The sequence below is a fragment of the Chiloscyllium punctatum genome, chromosome 16 (assembly GCF_047496795.1).
Source record: "Chiloscyllium punctatum isolate Juve2018m chromosome 16, sChiPun1.3, whole genome shotgun sequence".
NCBI lineage: Eukaryota > Metazoa > Chordata > Chondrichthyes > Orectolobiformes > Hemiscylliidae > Chiloscyllium > Chiloscyllium punctatum.
Genome location: NC_092754.1, coordinates 46,840,046 through 46,856,121, shown reverse-complemented (window position 1 = coordinate 46,856,121; position 16,076 = coordinate 46,840,046). Strand labels below are relative to the sequence as shown.

Here is a 16,076-nt window from a genome sequence, read left to right as displayed (position 1 = left end):
AAGAGACCAGTGCTAACTAGAATGTCATGAAAAATCAAACAGCTTCTATGAAGAACCCCAAGTGGATTTCATAGCTGTTCCTGACTTAAGAGGGGAAAAGCGAGGATGGTAATGATAGAGACCATCTGCAGTTGACTCCAACCTCTCCACCAGTAACATCTGTGATTCTTATCTAACTGGAAGCCCTTGACTAAACTGAGAAAATCCCTTAAATTTGAGTGAAATCACTGTTAAAACAGGAGAAAGCATGGCCAGGGCAGGGAAGAGCAAGCGCAGCTTGGAGCGTCTGCAGTCCCACGGTTTAAGGAAAGTCTGCAATGTTTGACTTTGTAACTATTTCTTTTTTTCTCTTTATACTGAGAAAACCGCAGTGCTGAAAATTTTCACTGATTTATTTATTTTTCACCTTCTGTAACTTAAGAGTTTTGCACCTGGGTGCATTGTCCCCGAGATGCCGCTGTGCATAGGGCTATTGCTCACGTCTCCCTGTCATCTGATAGCACGTGACAACAAACCCGCCCATCCAAAACAACTTTCTGTCTTCAGCCAGCCTCCCACTGGCCCCGCAATTCACTCACACCGAGAGGGTGGTGCTCGAACCCACCCACATTTCCTGATTGGCCAACATTCCCGCCGCGCTTTCCCTGCTTGGAGGACCAGTAGCCCCAGCTCGGTCCTCCAGTCCCGCCCCTTGCGTGTCACTGGCCGTGTGACGTAATCCGTTAAGCGGGTCTGCAGCATGCGCACAGTTAAAGTCGGTTGTGAGAATGTGCGCTGTGAGCTATGTTCGGAAAGAAATTTTGCATCGACGGTGAGTGAAATTTAAAAGGGAGGGCAGCGGACAGAGCTATATTCTGGTGAGAAGGTTTCATGGTTGATCAGTGTCGGGCTCTAGCTCCAATTATGAGGTTTCCGGGGCTACTATTTAAGCCGCAGAGAGCCTCAGGCTTCTTCCCAAAAACAGGCCCCTGTCAATGGCCGCGATTCTTGTTCAGTTTTTACTTAATCGCTTCACTCTTGGTTTATCTGTCTTTAGTGTGAATGGAGTTGAAAACCAAAGTTAACTCATTGCTATGTTCACTGAGGAGTGTGTGCCGTGTGCTGTTGGGAGACGTGTGTTAGTGACTGAAATTGATGGAAAACTGTCCCCATGATCATCCTTGTCACTGAGTTGGTTGTCATTGTGAAAGAGGCTGAGAGAGTGAAGGGAGAGAACTGAACAGGATGGAGGTGTTTGGAAATTGCGGTTGCCCATCACCCCACCACGAAACCCACATCATTGTTTCTCTCACTGCTCCCCAGTTATACATCCTCCTCCCTCCCCCCACCCTGTCCCACTTCTCCCTTCCCCCAATGTCCGCAAACTTGCAAAGCTGTTTTCTTATTTCCTCTGGACAGTGTTGTTTTTCTCAGATTATTTAACAATTTGAGAACTGAATCAAAAGCGAGAGACAGCAGCCAGTCCAGAAGTTTCTGAAATCACTCTGCACCTCCTTAGAGGATTTTCATCCAATAGTTATAAGGTAATGCTGATACCTGTATCAGTTACAGTCATTTTGTTTTTTATGTCCCACCTTTTGACAGAACAGAAACATAGAAAATAGGAACAGGAGTAAGTTGTGATGTTTGATCCTGCTCCACTATTCAGTATGATCATGGCTGATCCTCCACTCTAGTCTGCTTCCACTTTAGACCCATACCCCTTTGATTCATTTAGGCCTCGCAACTATATCTATCCATCTTCTTGGAAAAAAATCCATATTCTGGTCTTAACTGTTTTCTATGGCAGCAAATTCTGCAGGGTCACGAGTCTCTGATTAAAACAATTTTTGTCAGCTCAGTCCAAAACCATATTGCCGGCATTTTGAAGTTACACAGGTCAGATGAGGTAAGGAGAGCAAGGTTTCCTTCTCAAAAAGGCATTGAATCAAACTTAAACTGTGATCCCCCCCTTGGTTCTGGACTGCCTGGTCATTGAGCACCCTTTCTATATTTACCTTGTTAGTCCTTTGAGAATTTTATCAGTTTCTATGACATCCTATTTCAGTCTTTTAAACTTCAGTGAATTTCATCCTAACCAATCCATCCTGTCCTCATATGTCAGTCCTACTATCCCAGGAATCAATCTGTTGAACCTTTATTGTACAGCCTCCATATGCTGAACATTCTTCATCAGATAAATATTCCAAACCTGCACACAACATTCCAAGTGTGGTCTCATCATGACCCTGTAAAGTTTAAACAAGGTGGGGTCAGTCTGCTCTCCCCAAGGTCAATTATACAGACACAGTGGGGTCAGTCTGCTCTCCCCAGGGTCAGTCTGCTCTCCCTGGGGTCAGTGATACAGACACAGTGGGGTCAGTCTGCTCTCCCCGGGGTCAGTGATACAGAGACAGTGGAGCCAGACTGCTATCCCCGGGGTCAGTGATACAAAGTGGGGACCGTCTGCTCTCCCTGGGATCAGTGATACAGACACAGTGAGGTCATTCTGCTTTTCTTGAGGTCAGTGATACAGACACAATGGGATCTTTCTGCTCTCCCAGCGGTCAGTGATGCTGATACAGTGGGGTCAGTCTGTTCCCCCTGGGAAACAGTGAGGTCTGCAGTGCTGGAGATCAGAGTAGAGAGTGCGTTGCTGAAAAGTACAGCAGATCAGGCAGCATCCAAGGAGAAGAAAAATTAACAATATCTGATGAAGGGCTCCGGCCTGACACGTCAATTTTCCTGCTCCTCGGATGCTGACTGACCTGCTGTGTTTTTCCAGCAGCACGCACTCTGCTCTGCTCCCCCTGGGGTCAGTGATAGATATATTGGGATAAGTTTGCTCTCTCTGTGTCACTGATACAGGCACAGTGGGGTCGGTCTCTTGCCCCAAGGGCAACAATACACACAGAGTAGGGTCAGTTAACACTCCTCAGGGACATTGATGCATACACAGTGGCATCTGTGTGCTCTGGCTGGGGCCAATGATACACATACCATGAGGTCAGTCTTTCTATCTGGGGCCTGTGATGCACTCACACTGCTGTCAATATGCTCTCCCCAGTGTCAGTGATATACACACAGTCTGTCTCCTCAGAGTCAGTGATACAGACAGAGTGGAGTCAGTCTACTCTCTCTCTGCAATTAGTGATACACACAGTGTGGGGTCAGTCTGCTCCCCCCAGAATCAGTGTTACACCCAGAGTATGGTCAGTCTGCTCGCTCCAGGTTCAGTGATAAAGACATTTTGCGGTCAGTCTGCTCTTGCAACAGTCAGTGATACACCCACTGGTTTCAGTCTGCTCTCCCCGCCGTCAGTAATATACACCCACAGTGGTGTCAGTCTGCTCTGCTCTGTCCGTAATTCAGACACAGTGGGCTCAGTGATGCAAACAGTAGGATCGGTCTGTTCGCTCCAGGGTTAGTGATACAGACATAGTGGAGTCAGTCTACTCTCTCTGCAATTAGTGATACATCCACTGGGGTCAGTCTGCTGTCCCTGGGGTGAGTGATAAGCTCACATTGGGGTGAGTCTGCTCTCACCAGTGAATTGATGCCATTCCAGCAGGGTGAGTCTGCTTTCCAAATAGGGAGTGACAGAGAAAGAGTCGGGGACACAGGAAGAGAGAGAGAGAAAGTGGGAGACGGACAGCGAGTAGCCAGAGAGAGGGACACAGAGAGACAGGCAGAGAGAGCAGGGACAGAGAGATATATAGAGAGATGGGGGCATAGTGAGATGGGGGTATAGGCTAGGGCTGTTTTCCCTGGAGCATCGGAGGCTGAGGGGTGACCGTATAGTGATTTATGAAATCATGAGCGGCAAGGATAGAGTAACTAGACAAGGTCTTTTCCCTGGGGTGGGGGACTCCAGAACTAGAGGGCATAGGTTTATAGTGAGATGGGAATGATGTTTTCATGCAGGGTGTGGTGTATGTGGAATGGGCTGTCAGAGGAAATGGTGGAGGCTGGTATAATTGCAATATTTAAATAGCATCTGGATGGGTATATGAATCGGAAGGATTTACAGGGATATCTGGTGCTGGAAGGTGGGACTAGATTGGGTTGCGATATCTGGTCGGCATAGAAGATTTGGAGCGAAGGGTCTGTACGTGCTGTATTTCTCCATGACTCTATAACCAGCACTACCCTTACTCTGTTAACAAAGCATTAGGCTGCTTCATTGCTGAAACATTGAATTGAAATGAGAAAATCATGGACGGAATGATTAATGAGTGAATTTGGTTTATTGATGAATTTGGATAAAGGGATATTTCAGCACATTCTTCAGCTGCTGTCTGAACTTAGTCTGGGTCATAGCATAAATCGCGGTGTTTGTACAACAACTGAGGAGCTGCAGCATGAAACCCAATTCCCACGCAAACCAATCCAGTTTCACAAACCGATATACCATGACATGCATTCTGTACCATATAGAATATACCATTAATGTTGACCACAACAGAATGAAATTGATCGAAATCACAAACAGTAAAATGATGGATTTTTTTCTGTTTTGCATTTCTGTGTCACACTGACCATCTCCATTAGTGTGAGCCCAGAGACTCGTGCGGACTTTGTTGGTCACTCAAATGTGTCTGATGGTGAAAACATTGAGCAGCAGAATCAGGAGAAATGGGAGACCCGGGGTTAGAATGTAATGGAGAAACTCGATTGTGACCCAGGTGTTAAAGAATAGGGTGTTGTTTTTTCCCTCACAAAACCAGGGGTCGTTCCCCAACCAATACTGAGATGTGAGCATAAAATACCAGAAAATGTTCTTTGAACAGCTCAGCACAGTCACTGTCCCCAAAACGATAGCAGCCATTTTCTCACTGCAATATTTACTTTTCAGCTTCTGGCAACAAATGGCCACATTTATTGCAGCAACTTAACAAAGTTCAATACAATGAGTTCTCCCAAGTGCCATCTCTTTTTTAATTTGAATTTCCTGCAGTTCTAATTTTCACTGTTCCCTAATATTTCTAGATGATATTCTTTTCCTTCCTCTGTGGAGACAGAATCAACATATTCACCTCACCACACAGAGATTGTCTCTAACAACTCATGAATACATCAGAGGACAGCACTCTGGTACACGATGGGTATGTCACTCACTTCTGCCCAGAAGGTCCAGAATCAAACCAGTTTGTTTTATGGCCAGTGACAGCACAGTCCTCTCCCTGGTGTGAGACTACAGCTATGCTGAAAAAGATGACCGAGGTCTTTGCCCTCATCATTGCTAATGCGACTGACTTCACACTTTGAATCTGGAATAGGGACAACAGTAGAAAACATTCATGGAAATCCCAGAGAGAAGAGTGCAGTATGCTGCTCCTCGTTGCTTACAGAGCTTCCCTTTTCTATGCAGCCTCTGCACCATTTATTAACCAAGTTGCAGATCCAGATACACTATAAATACAGTCCCCATTCCTCATCTAGAGTGGGGTCACCAGACCCACAGGAGTCCCGGAATGAATGCAACAACTGACAACTCAAAATTGAGAAAACCTTCCATTGAACCTTGTCTGATCTTCCAACGAGAGAAACAAGTCAAACTCGTATTTACATGGCAATGTTGAAACTGACTTCCTCTCCTCAGTTTCTTTTCTTGTTTGATAAACCACTACATCTCTGAACAGTCCCAGTGATCGGAAATATTAACAGATCCATCCTCTGCAAAAGTAGTTAACAGTTTACATGCACAATTTTTGAACCTCAGTCACGATAACTTGCACATCCCATTAGTGGATAAACAAAGATGACCACACTCTCAGAAGAGTGACACAGGAGACATAACTTACTTCAATCAAGGACTTAGATGGATACCTCCATGGACATAATATTTAGGAATTTGGGAAAAGGCAAAAAATAAATTAGATTAATCTTACATTTTATTTTAATTCCAGCTGGTCATCAACAATAGCTTTGATTTTTTACAATGTCTCTCTTTCTCCATCTGTTCAACTCATTCCTTCTCCTCTTCAAAACAGACATCCCTGTCACCAACATTGATCACACTATTTCCTAGCTGCTTTCAGTTCTGATGTGTACTCAATGAACTCGAAATGCTGTTTTTCTCTATTCAGAGTCTGTCAAACCTGTTCAGTTTCCCAGCACGTCTTATTTCTTTTTATTTCAGATCTCCACCATCTTTCTTTGTTTGCTTTAACCTTTAATATTGCTATTTACGGGATGTCAGCATCACTGGCAAGGGCATAATTTGAAGACCGTCACTAATTGCCCTTGACTGTGACCATGCCACAAGGCAGCGTACAGCCAATTGCATTGACTCTTAATCCAGACCAGGTCATAATGTTAGATTGGTTAACTGATGGACATCAGTAAAACAGATAGGATTTCAGATAAAATGTTGCTGAAATTTGTTTTTTTTTCCAATTCTTTTCATTTGAACTTATGGTCTGCCATCAGCTGTGGCAGAATTTGAAACCTGTACCCCATATTAGCTGTCCAGCAGCATTAATACTCTGACACGGTGTCCCTATCACTTTAGAGAAAAGAACAAGTTTGTAATCAAAATATTTGTAACTGGAAGAATGGCCAGAAGACAGCTAGAACAGTAAAGTCCAAATTTTATCAGGGCATGGATAATGGTTCATTCACCAACAGTGCTGATGCAGTGGTGGAGACGAGGTATTGTGGAGCTGGCAATAGACAGAGTTGGTGATGGAGACAATATCGAAACATCAATCAGTTCAGGACAAAAAGGGCCCTCGAGGTTGTGAGCAATATTGTTCTCAAATATTTGTGAGGGAGGCGTCTGAAATTCATGAATCATGATCAGAGTTTGTAATTGAAACTGAAGACAATATTTTCCGTCCTTTGCCAAATATAGACAACAGAAATAGCAATTAAGTTTAACATAGTTTATGGAATTAAAACATGGATGCAGATCGAGAGGATTGCCAATAATGGCGAGGATGGGATAGAAACCCGACTGAATAATCAGCAGCACACCTAATATCCAATCTGATAATGTTGCACCAGGCCAGTAAATGATGTAAAGACCCCAGGATAAAGCCCTGTCAATTGCTGAAACATTCCAATCTATTATTCTCAGATTATGATCCATTTGTTTGAATATTTCAGTCCATTGTTCTCAGATTCTGATCTCCCCACTCCCTGCAGCTGGTGATCCCTATTCGTGTTCGAAGTGATGTATCTGCTGCTGTCATGAGACAACATATTGGGAGAAGCCCCTTCCTAATAGGAAAGGGAAAGCCTCTAGTGACATAATTAGAATCCATGGAGACTGACATCAATCACAGTCACTTCACAAACAGCTCCATTTAATGAGTCTACTCTCCCCAGGGTCAGTGATACAGACACAGTGGAGTCAGTCTGCTCTCAACTAGAGTAAGCAGCATCCCTACCAGTGAATCAGCAGTATCATTTGCAAGGACAAATTGTATTCATGGAGCTGAGACTTTGTCTCGTACTCCTACCACACATTCTCCACTCTTTTCTGCAATCTCTAACCTCACTTTACATTATTGAGTGCTTTTCATCTCACCGTGAATTCTTGTTAGCAGTATCTTTTCTGGCAATTGTCCCTCAGGAGTACATATCTCCTATTCTTCAGCATTACAGATTGAGAGTATCCTGTGTCCCCTAATATTGTATCCTCTTCCCTGCTACTCCTGGCCTATGTGAATAAACTTTACCCTTGCATGTATATTTTTTAAGCAGATCTGGCACTTTCTCTTGAATCAATCTCTAACGATCTTGTACACTCTGAGGCAGTTGCCTAACTTCCCCTGTGCTTTTTGTTATTAGTCCAACAAAACTCCCAGGCTTGTCCGGCTTTCTCCTAGCCCACCAACACTCTAATTTTGTGTGGCCCACTTTATTACAATGAAAACACTGGAGACTTTTAATTTCTTTGACACCCCTCAAGATTTTTTTTTACCCTGTTATCCTTATTATCTTCACTAAGTTATGCCTTTCCCTTTCTACCTGACGATTTCTCTTCGCTCCAATTTCTATCCGTGATAGAACTGAAATTGATTTATGGACCAGCTCATAATCATCAGCAATTTCAGCTGCTAACCTTGCTGTTTTAACTCTCTGCTCTTCCACATGAGTTTGCACTACTTCATGCAGTGAATTTTTGAATTCCTCCAAAAGAATTACCTCTCTAAGGGTTTGTTCTATTTGTTCGATTTTTAAGGCTCTTACGCATCTACCAAAATTGCTCTGTTTGATCCTTACGAATTTAATGTAGGGTTGAACTGAGTCCCTCCTTAGATTCCTGAAATGTTGTCTACAGGCTTCTGGTACAAGTTCATATGCACTTTAAAATGGTGTCTTTTTCACCTCCTCATACTTCCCAGTTCCATCCTCTGACATTGATGCAAATACCTCACCAGCCCGACCGACAAGTTTAGTTTGGATCAACAAAACCCACATTGCCATTGGCTACCGCATCTGCTCAAACAATTTTTAAAATGAGATGAAAAAGTCTTCCACATCCTTCTCATCAAATTTAGGCAATACTTGAACGTACTTAAACAGTTTCTTGTCAGGCTTTTGCCCACCGTGGGTTTGCTCATCCCCACTCTCTTCCTCAGCAGACTTGCCTTCAGCCTTCATCTCCACCCTTTAAGCTGACTTTCATTTTAAGTATCAGTTTCTGAAGTTCAAAAGCTCTTTCTTTTTCTTTCTGTTCTGCTTTTAACTGTAACTCAAACTGTTTCATTTCTGCTGCCATTTCCTTATCTCTTGCCTCGAACAGATTCTGATGGTTTCTCCAGCAAGATTAAATGCTGAGCTAAAACAGGAAAAAAAAAGTATTCACAAAATTGCACAATGAAAAACAAAGAACAGAATAAAGAACCCCTATGGAATACAAACTACCCAAACTAGACTTAATTTTGCTCTTCCGAATATACACAACAGTCCCATCAAGCAAATCCCCTTTATAACACAGTACAAATGGAACAAATGCTTACAGGTTGAATTTAGAAGGGCAGAAGAAGAGAAAGCCTGTTCACACAGTCCACTGCTGAACTCCCAACTAGTGCTCGGCTGAGCTGCTCAGCTAGAGATCTGACCACTCCCCTTTCATTACGCAGGTCCCTTCTAAAACATGACTACGTTTGCCTGAAGTGTCATCTGTTTGCATATAAGCAAAACGCCTCTCAAAATCCTTTTCATCTCTGTACCAAACTAGTGTAATTGGAGCCTGGCACATTTATGATCCCTCTGAAAAAAAATCAAGGACGCAGCATCCTTTAGGAAAGGAACAGCTTTTAGAAAAAAGCCACCAACTTTGTGACAATATCAGACTGCATTAATTCAGTCAATGTATCAAACTTCCTTCATTAATTCAGCAATCCAAAGTGCACTCATTCAAAGTATCAATCTGCATTCATTTGTTTATTCAATGAATCCAACTTCATTCATTCATTCAACGAATCAAACTGAATTCATTATTTCAGCAAATAAACCTGTTCTAAATAATTCAATGAATCAAATTCATCATTAATTCAATGACTAAACCTGCATACATTCATTGAATGAATCAAGCTACAATTATTCATTCAATGAATCAAACTTGATTCGTTCATTCAATGAATGAAACTTCATTCTTTCATTTAATGAACAAAACTGCATTAATTCACTAAATGAATCAAACTTGAGTCATTCTTGCAATGAAATGAACTTCATTCATTCATTGAACGAACAAACCAGATTGATTCAGTTGATGATTCAATTGGGAATAACTCACTAAACATACCAAACTGCCTTCATTTGTTCAATGAGTGAGACTGTATTCATTCATTCAATGAATGAAACTGCAACGAACCAAAATGCATTCGTTCATTTAATGAATCAACCTTGAATGATTCAACAAATAAAACTGCATTCATTCTTTAAATGTATCAAACAGGATTCCTTCATTCATGGAACCAAACTGCATTCATACAATTAGTGAATCAAATTTTATTTCAAATGTTATGCATTCCTGCAATGAACGGACATGCATTCATTCATTGAATGAATTAAATTTCAAATATTTATTCAATGAGTCAATGTTATTCATTGATGCAATGAATCAAACTGTATTCATTCATTCAATTAATCAAACTGCAATGATTAATTTAAATGAAATAAACTTCATTCAATCAATCAATCAATCAATCAATCAATCAAACCACATTGATTCTTTTAATGAATCAGTTTGCATTCGTTCATTTCATAAATCAAACTTCATTCATCCATTCAATGAATCAAATCTCTTTCATCCATTCATTGAATCAAACCTCTGTCATTCATTCAAAGAATCTAACTTCATTTATTCGTTCTTTGTATCAAACTGCATTTATTCATTCAATGAATCAAACTTCATGCCTTCATTCAATGAATCAAATTTCAGTCAGTCTTTCAATGATTCAAGCTTCATTCATTCAATCAATCAAACTTTCTTCATTCATTGCAAGAATCAAACTGCATTCAATCAACACATCATACTGCATTCATTCATGCAATGATTCAAACTACATAATTCACTTATTCATTGAATGAATCAATCCTCATTCATTGATACAAACGATAAAACTGCATTTGGTCATTCAAGCAATAAACCTTCCTCCTTTCATCAATGATTCAATCTGCATTCATCTATTCAAAGTGTCAAACTATAATCTTTCATTCCATGAATTACACTGCATTCAGGTAAAAACAAGGAATGCAGATGCTGGAAACCAAATTCTAGATTAGAGTAGTGCTGGAAAAGCACAGCAGTTCAGGCAGCATCCAAGGAGTAGGAAAATCGACTTTTCGGGCAAAAACCCTTCATCAGAAATAGAGGCAGAGTGCCTGCAGGGTAGAGAGATAAATAAGAGGGTGAGGGTGGGGCGGAAGTAGCATAGAGTACAATAGGTGGGGATGGAGGTGATAGGTCAGGAAGGACGGTCTTTGCTACCTTCCTCCACCCTCCTCCCTGACCTATCACCTCCATCCCCACCCCCATTCACCTACTGTACTCTATGCTACTTTCTCCCCACCCCCATCCTCCACTCATTTATCTCTCCAGCCTGCAGGCACTCTGCCTCTATTCCTGCATAAGGGTTTTTACCCAAAACATCGATTTTTCTGCTCCTGGGATGCTGCCTGAACTGCTGTGCTTTTTCAGCACCACTCTAATCTAGAATTACACTGCACTCATTCATTCAATCAATGAATGAGAGTCATTCATTGCTGCAATGAAACAAACTTTGTTTGTTTGTTGAATCAAACTTCATTCATTCATTCAATTAACCAAAATATGCTCATTCATTCAACGAATTTACCTGTATTCTTTCATTCAATGAACCAAACTGCATGAATTCACACATTCATTCAATGAATCAATCTACCTTTTTTCGTTCAATGAAACAAAGTTCAAGCATTTGAAGTTTATTCAGTGAATCAACGAAAAAGCTGTATTCATTTAATCAATAAATCAAACTTCATTCATTCACTCAATGAATCAAACTGGAATAATTCATTCCATGAATTAAACTGCATTGATTTAATCAATGAAGCAACCTTCAATCATTCATGCAATGAAACAAACCACCTTCATTCTTTCAATAGATCAAAATATACATATTCATTCAATGAATTAAACTTCATTCATTCATTCAAGGTTTCAAACTACTTTCATTCAATCAATCTATCAAAGTGACTGCATTAATTCAATGATTAGAACTTCCTGCATAAATTGAATGATTCAGCTGCATTCATTCATTCATTCAATGAATGAAACTGCATTCAGGAATTCAATGATTCAAACTTCATTCATTCATTAAATGAATCAAACTTCTTTCATTCTTGCAATACAACAGACTTCATTCCTGTATTCAATGAACTGAACTGCATTGATTCTTCCAATAATCAAACTGCATTTGTCCTTTCAATGAATGCAACTTCTTTCATTCAATGAATCAAGCTTTATTATTTTAATCATTCAGCGTATCAAAAAGCATTCGCTCACTATTTGAATCAAACATCATTCATTCTTGCAATGAAATGGACTTCATTCTTTCATTCAATGAATGCAATCACATCGATTCTTTCAATGCATATATTCAGTCAACGATTCAAACCTCATTCATCCATTCAATGTTTCAAGCATCATTCATTCATTCAAAGATTCAAACTGTGTTCACTCATTCAACGTAACAAACCACACTCATTCATTCAATGAATGAAACTCATTCATTTAATCATTCAATGAATTGAACATTATGCACTCCTGCAATAAATCAAAATGCAATTATTCATTCAGTCAATGACTCAAACTTCATTCATTTAGTCATTGAATCCAACTGCATTCATTCATTCAATGTTTAAAACTGCAATCATTCATTTTATTAATCAAACTTCATTCATCTGTTCAATCAATTAAACATTATACAGTCATTCAATGATTGAAGCTTTATTCATCCATTGAAGGAAGTTTGATTCATTGAGTCATTCAGTGAAACAAACTGCATTCATTTATTCATTGACTCAAACTGCATTCATTCATGACTCAAAATTCGTTCATTCATTCAATGAATCAAACTGCATTCACTTATTCATTGAATCAAGCTTGCTTCTTTTATTCAACGATTCAGTCCGCATTTTTCTATTCAATGTATCAAACTGCATTCATTCATTCAATGAATGAAACTGCATTCACTCAATCAATTAATCAAACTTCCTTCATTATTATAATGAAACAAACTTCATTCATCCACTGAAAGAATGAAACTCCTTTCAAACATTCAATGATTCAAATTACATTTATTCAATGGATCAAAGTGCATTCATAATTTAAAATTTTAAGAAATCTTTTGATTATTTCACTAAATCAAACTGCATTGATTGCTCAAGCTTCATTCATTCATGCGTAAACCAAACTTTATTCATTCATTCAGCAAATCAAACTGCATTTGTTCATTCATGAATCAAACTTTATTCATTCAATGAATCAAACTGCATCCATTTATTCATTGAATCAAGCTTCCTTCATTCAACGATTCAGTTCACATTCTTCCTTTCAATGAATCAAACTTTATTCATTCATTCAATGAATGAAACAGCATTCATTCAATCAATTAAACAAACTTCCTTCATTCTTGCAATGAAACAAACTTCATTCATCCATTCAATGACTGCTTTCAAACAGTCAAATGTTCAAATTGCATTCATTCAACAGATCAAACTTATTTCATTATTGAAATTTTAAAACATCATTAATTATTTCGCTGAATCAAACCGCATTGATTGCTCAATGAATCAAGCTTCACTCATTCATTCATGAATAAAACTTCCTTCCTTCATTCAATGATTTAACCATGCATTCATTTATTCAATGTATCAAACTGCATGAATTTATTCAATGAATGAAACTGTATTTGTTAATTTAATTAATCAATCTTCATTCATTCTTGTAATGTAACAAGCTTCATTCATTCATTGACTGAAGCTGCATTCACTCATTTAATGACTTAACCTGAAAATATTCATTCAATGAATGAAACTTCATTCATTCATTCCACAAATTAAATTGTATTCCTCCAATTAATGAATCAAAATTCATTCATTCATGCAATGGAATAACTGCATTTATTCTTGCAATGAATCAAAATGCATTCACTCTTCAAAAAAATCAAACAGTATTTATTGATTAAAAGAATCAAACTTTATTCATTCATTCAAGGAATCAAGGTGCATTAATTCATTCAAGTAATGAGAATTCACTAATTAATTAAACAAAAAAATGCATTTGTTCATTCAACGAAATGATCTCCACTCAGTCAATAAATGAATCTAACTGCTTACATTTATTTAATGAATCAAACTGCATTCATTTGGTCATCAAATTAGCCTTTATGTATTCAATAAATCAGACTTCATTCATTCAATGAATCAAACGGTATTCAATCATTCCATAAATAAAAGTGTATTCATTGAATGAAAGAATCAAACTTCATGTATTCAGTTCATGAATCAAGCTGCATCCATGCATTAAAATAATCAAACTTTATTCATTAATTCAAGGAATACAATTATATTAATTCATTCAAAGAACAAAAATTAATTAATTAATTCAATGAAACAGCATTCATTCATTCAACAGAACGAATTGCATTCAGTCAATCAATGAATTAACTTGCATTCATTCATTCAATAAACCAAAGAGTAGTAATGAAGCTTGATTCATTCCTGCAATGCAGCAAACCTAATTCATTGATTCGTTCAATGATTTCAATCTTAATTCATTCATTCTACGAATCAAACTGCATTCATTCATTCAATATATCAAACTGCATCAGTCATTGAATCAAACCTCAATCATTTATTCAATGAATCAAGCTTGATTCTTTCATTTAATCAATCAAACTTCATTCGTTCATTGTACGAATCAAAGTGCATTCAATCATTATCATGTCAAACTGCATGCATTCATTCAATAAATCAAAGAGCATTCATTCATGAAATGAATCAATGTTGATCCATTCCTGCAATGCAACAACCTTAATTAATTCATTCAATGAATCCATCCACATGCTCTTGATTCGTGATGTGAATCAATTCACATTCATTCATTCAATGAATCAAACATCATACATTCTTGCAATGAAATGAACCTCATTTTATTCATTCATTCAAGGAATCAAACTGCATTCATTCATTCAATGAATTAACCTGTATCATTCAATAAATGAATCAAACTTAATTTATTCAATGAATATATCTTAACTTAGTCATTCATTGAATCAAACATTCATTCATTCATTCAACAAATCAAACTAAGTTCTTTAATTCAGTGGAACAAACTACATTCGTTCATTCAATAAATTGAACTGCAATCAGTCAATCAATGAACTAAACTGTATTCATTCATTCAATAAATTAAACTTCATTCATTCTTTCAACGAATCACATAGTTTTATACATGGAATGAATGAATGCTATGTTCATCCATTCAATAAATCAAATTGCATTCATTCATTAAATGAATCAAACCCCTTTCATTCTTATAATGGAACAAACTTCATTCATTATTTCAATGAATCTAACCAAATTGATTCTTTCACATAATCAATTTGCATTCATTCATTCAATAAATCAAACATTACATCCAACTTCACTCATTCATTCAAATTTTCGAACTGCATTCATTCTTTCAATGAATCAAACTTCATTCATTCATTTTATGAATCAAACTGCATTCATTCATTCAGTAAATCAAACGTAATTTGTTCATTCATTGACTCACACGGTATTAATTTATTCCATGAATTCAACTGTATTCATTTAATCAATGAATCAAACTTCATTCATCATGCAATGAACTAAACTTCGTTCATACTTTCAATGAATCATCATTGAATCAAATGGCATTTATTCATGAGGAGAATCAACCTTTGTTCATTCATTTAGGGATTCAAATTGCCTTCATTTATTCATTGAATTACCTTGTATTAATTCATTTAATGAATCAAACTTTTTCATTCATTCAATGGATCAAAGTGATCCTGATCATTCACTGAAACGAGGTGCATTCAGTCAATCAATGAATCAAACTGTGTTCATTCATTCAACGAATCAAACTGTATTTGTTAATCAATGAAATAACTTTGATTCATTCGTTCAATTGTTTTTTCCTCTGTCCAGATTGGGAGGGGAATTTGTTTTGTTGTGGCAGCATTTTGGAATTAGCAGCAAGAGAGGTTAGCCTGGTTGTGAGGGACGTGATGTCAAAGGAACCTGATAATGGCTCCGAGATGGAAAGATATGGTAAGGGTAGCGCTGTGGGAAATAGGGCAGGTATGCTTAGGCTCTGTTCAGCATCATGAAGGCAACCCTTGTGCGAGTAAAAAATGACTCCACATTTCATCAGACCATCTTCATTCCAGAACAAAAGAAAAGACGAAGACCACAACTGCTAATCTCTTTCTGCGTTTGCTGTCTATTCTGGACTAAACATATTCCTAAAGGCACTTCCACAATACTGAGTTGCTATCCCTTTCACACTACGGGATTGAATATAAATATGTAATCTTCAAACATATTTTTAAAAACACTGTACTTGTATG

General features: G+C 38.2%; 1 protein-coding gene across 4 annotated transcripts in view; it reads left to right on the top strand.

The window, feature by feature from the left end:
- The first annotated feature begins 699 nt into the window (after positions 1–699).
- Positions 700–16,076, top strand: part of LOC140487181 (uncharacterized) — a 45,643-nt gene continuing 30,266 nt past the window's right edge. For all 4 annotated transcript variants that reach the window (XR_011962721.1, XR_011962722.1, XR_011962725.1 and 1 more), the window contains exon 1: positions 700–811. The gene's annotated coding sequence lies outside the window, so the exon portion shown is untranslated. The remainder of the gene's footprint in view (positions 812–16,076) is intronic.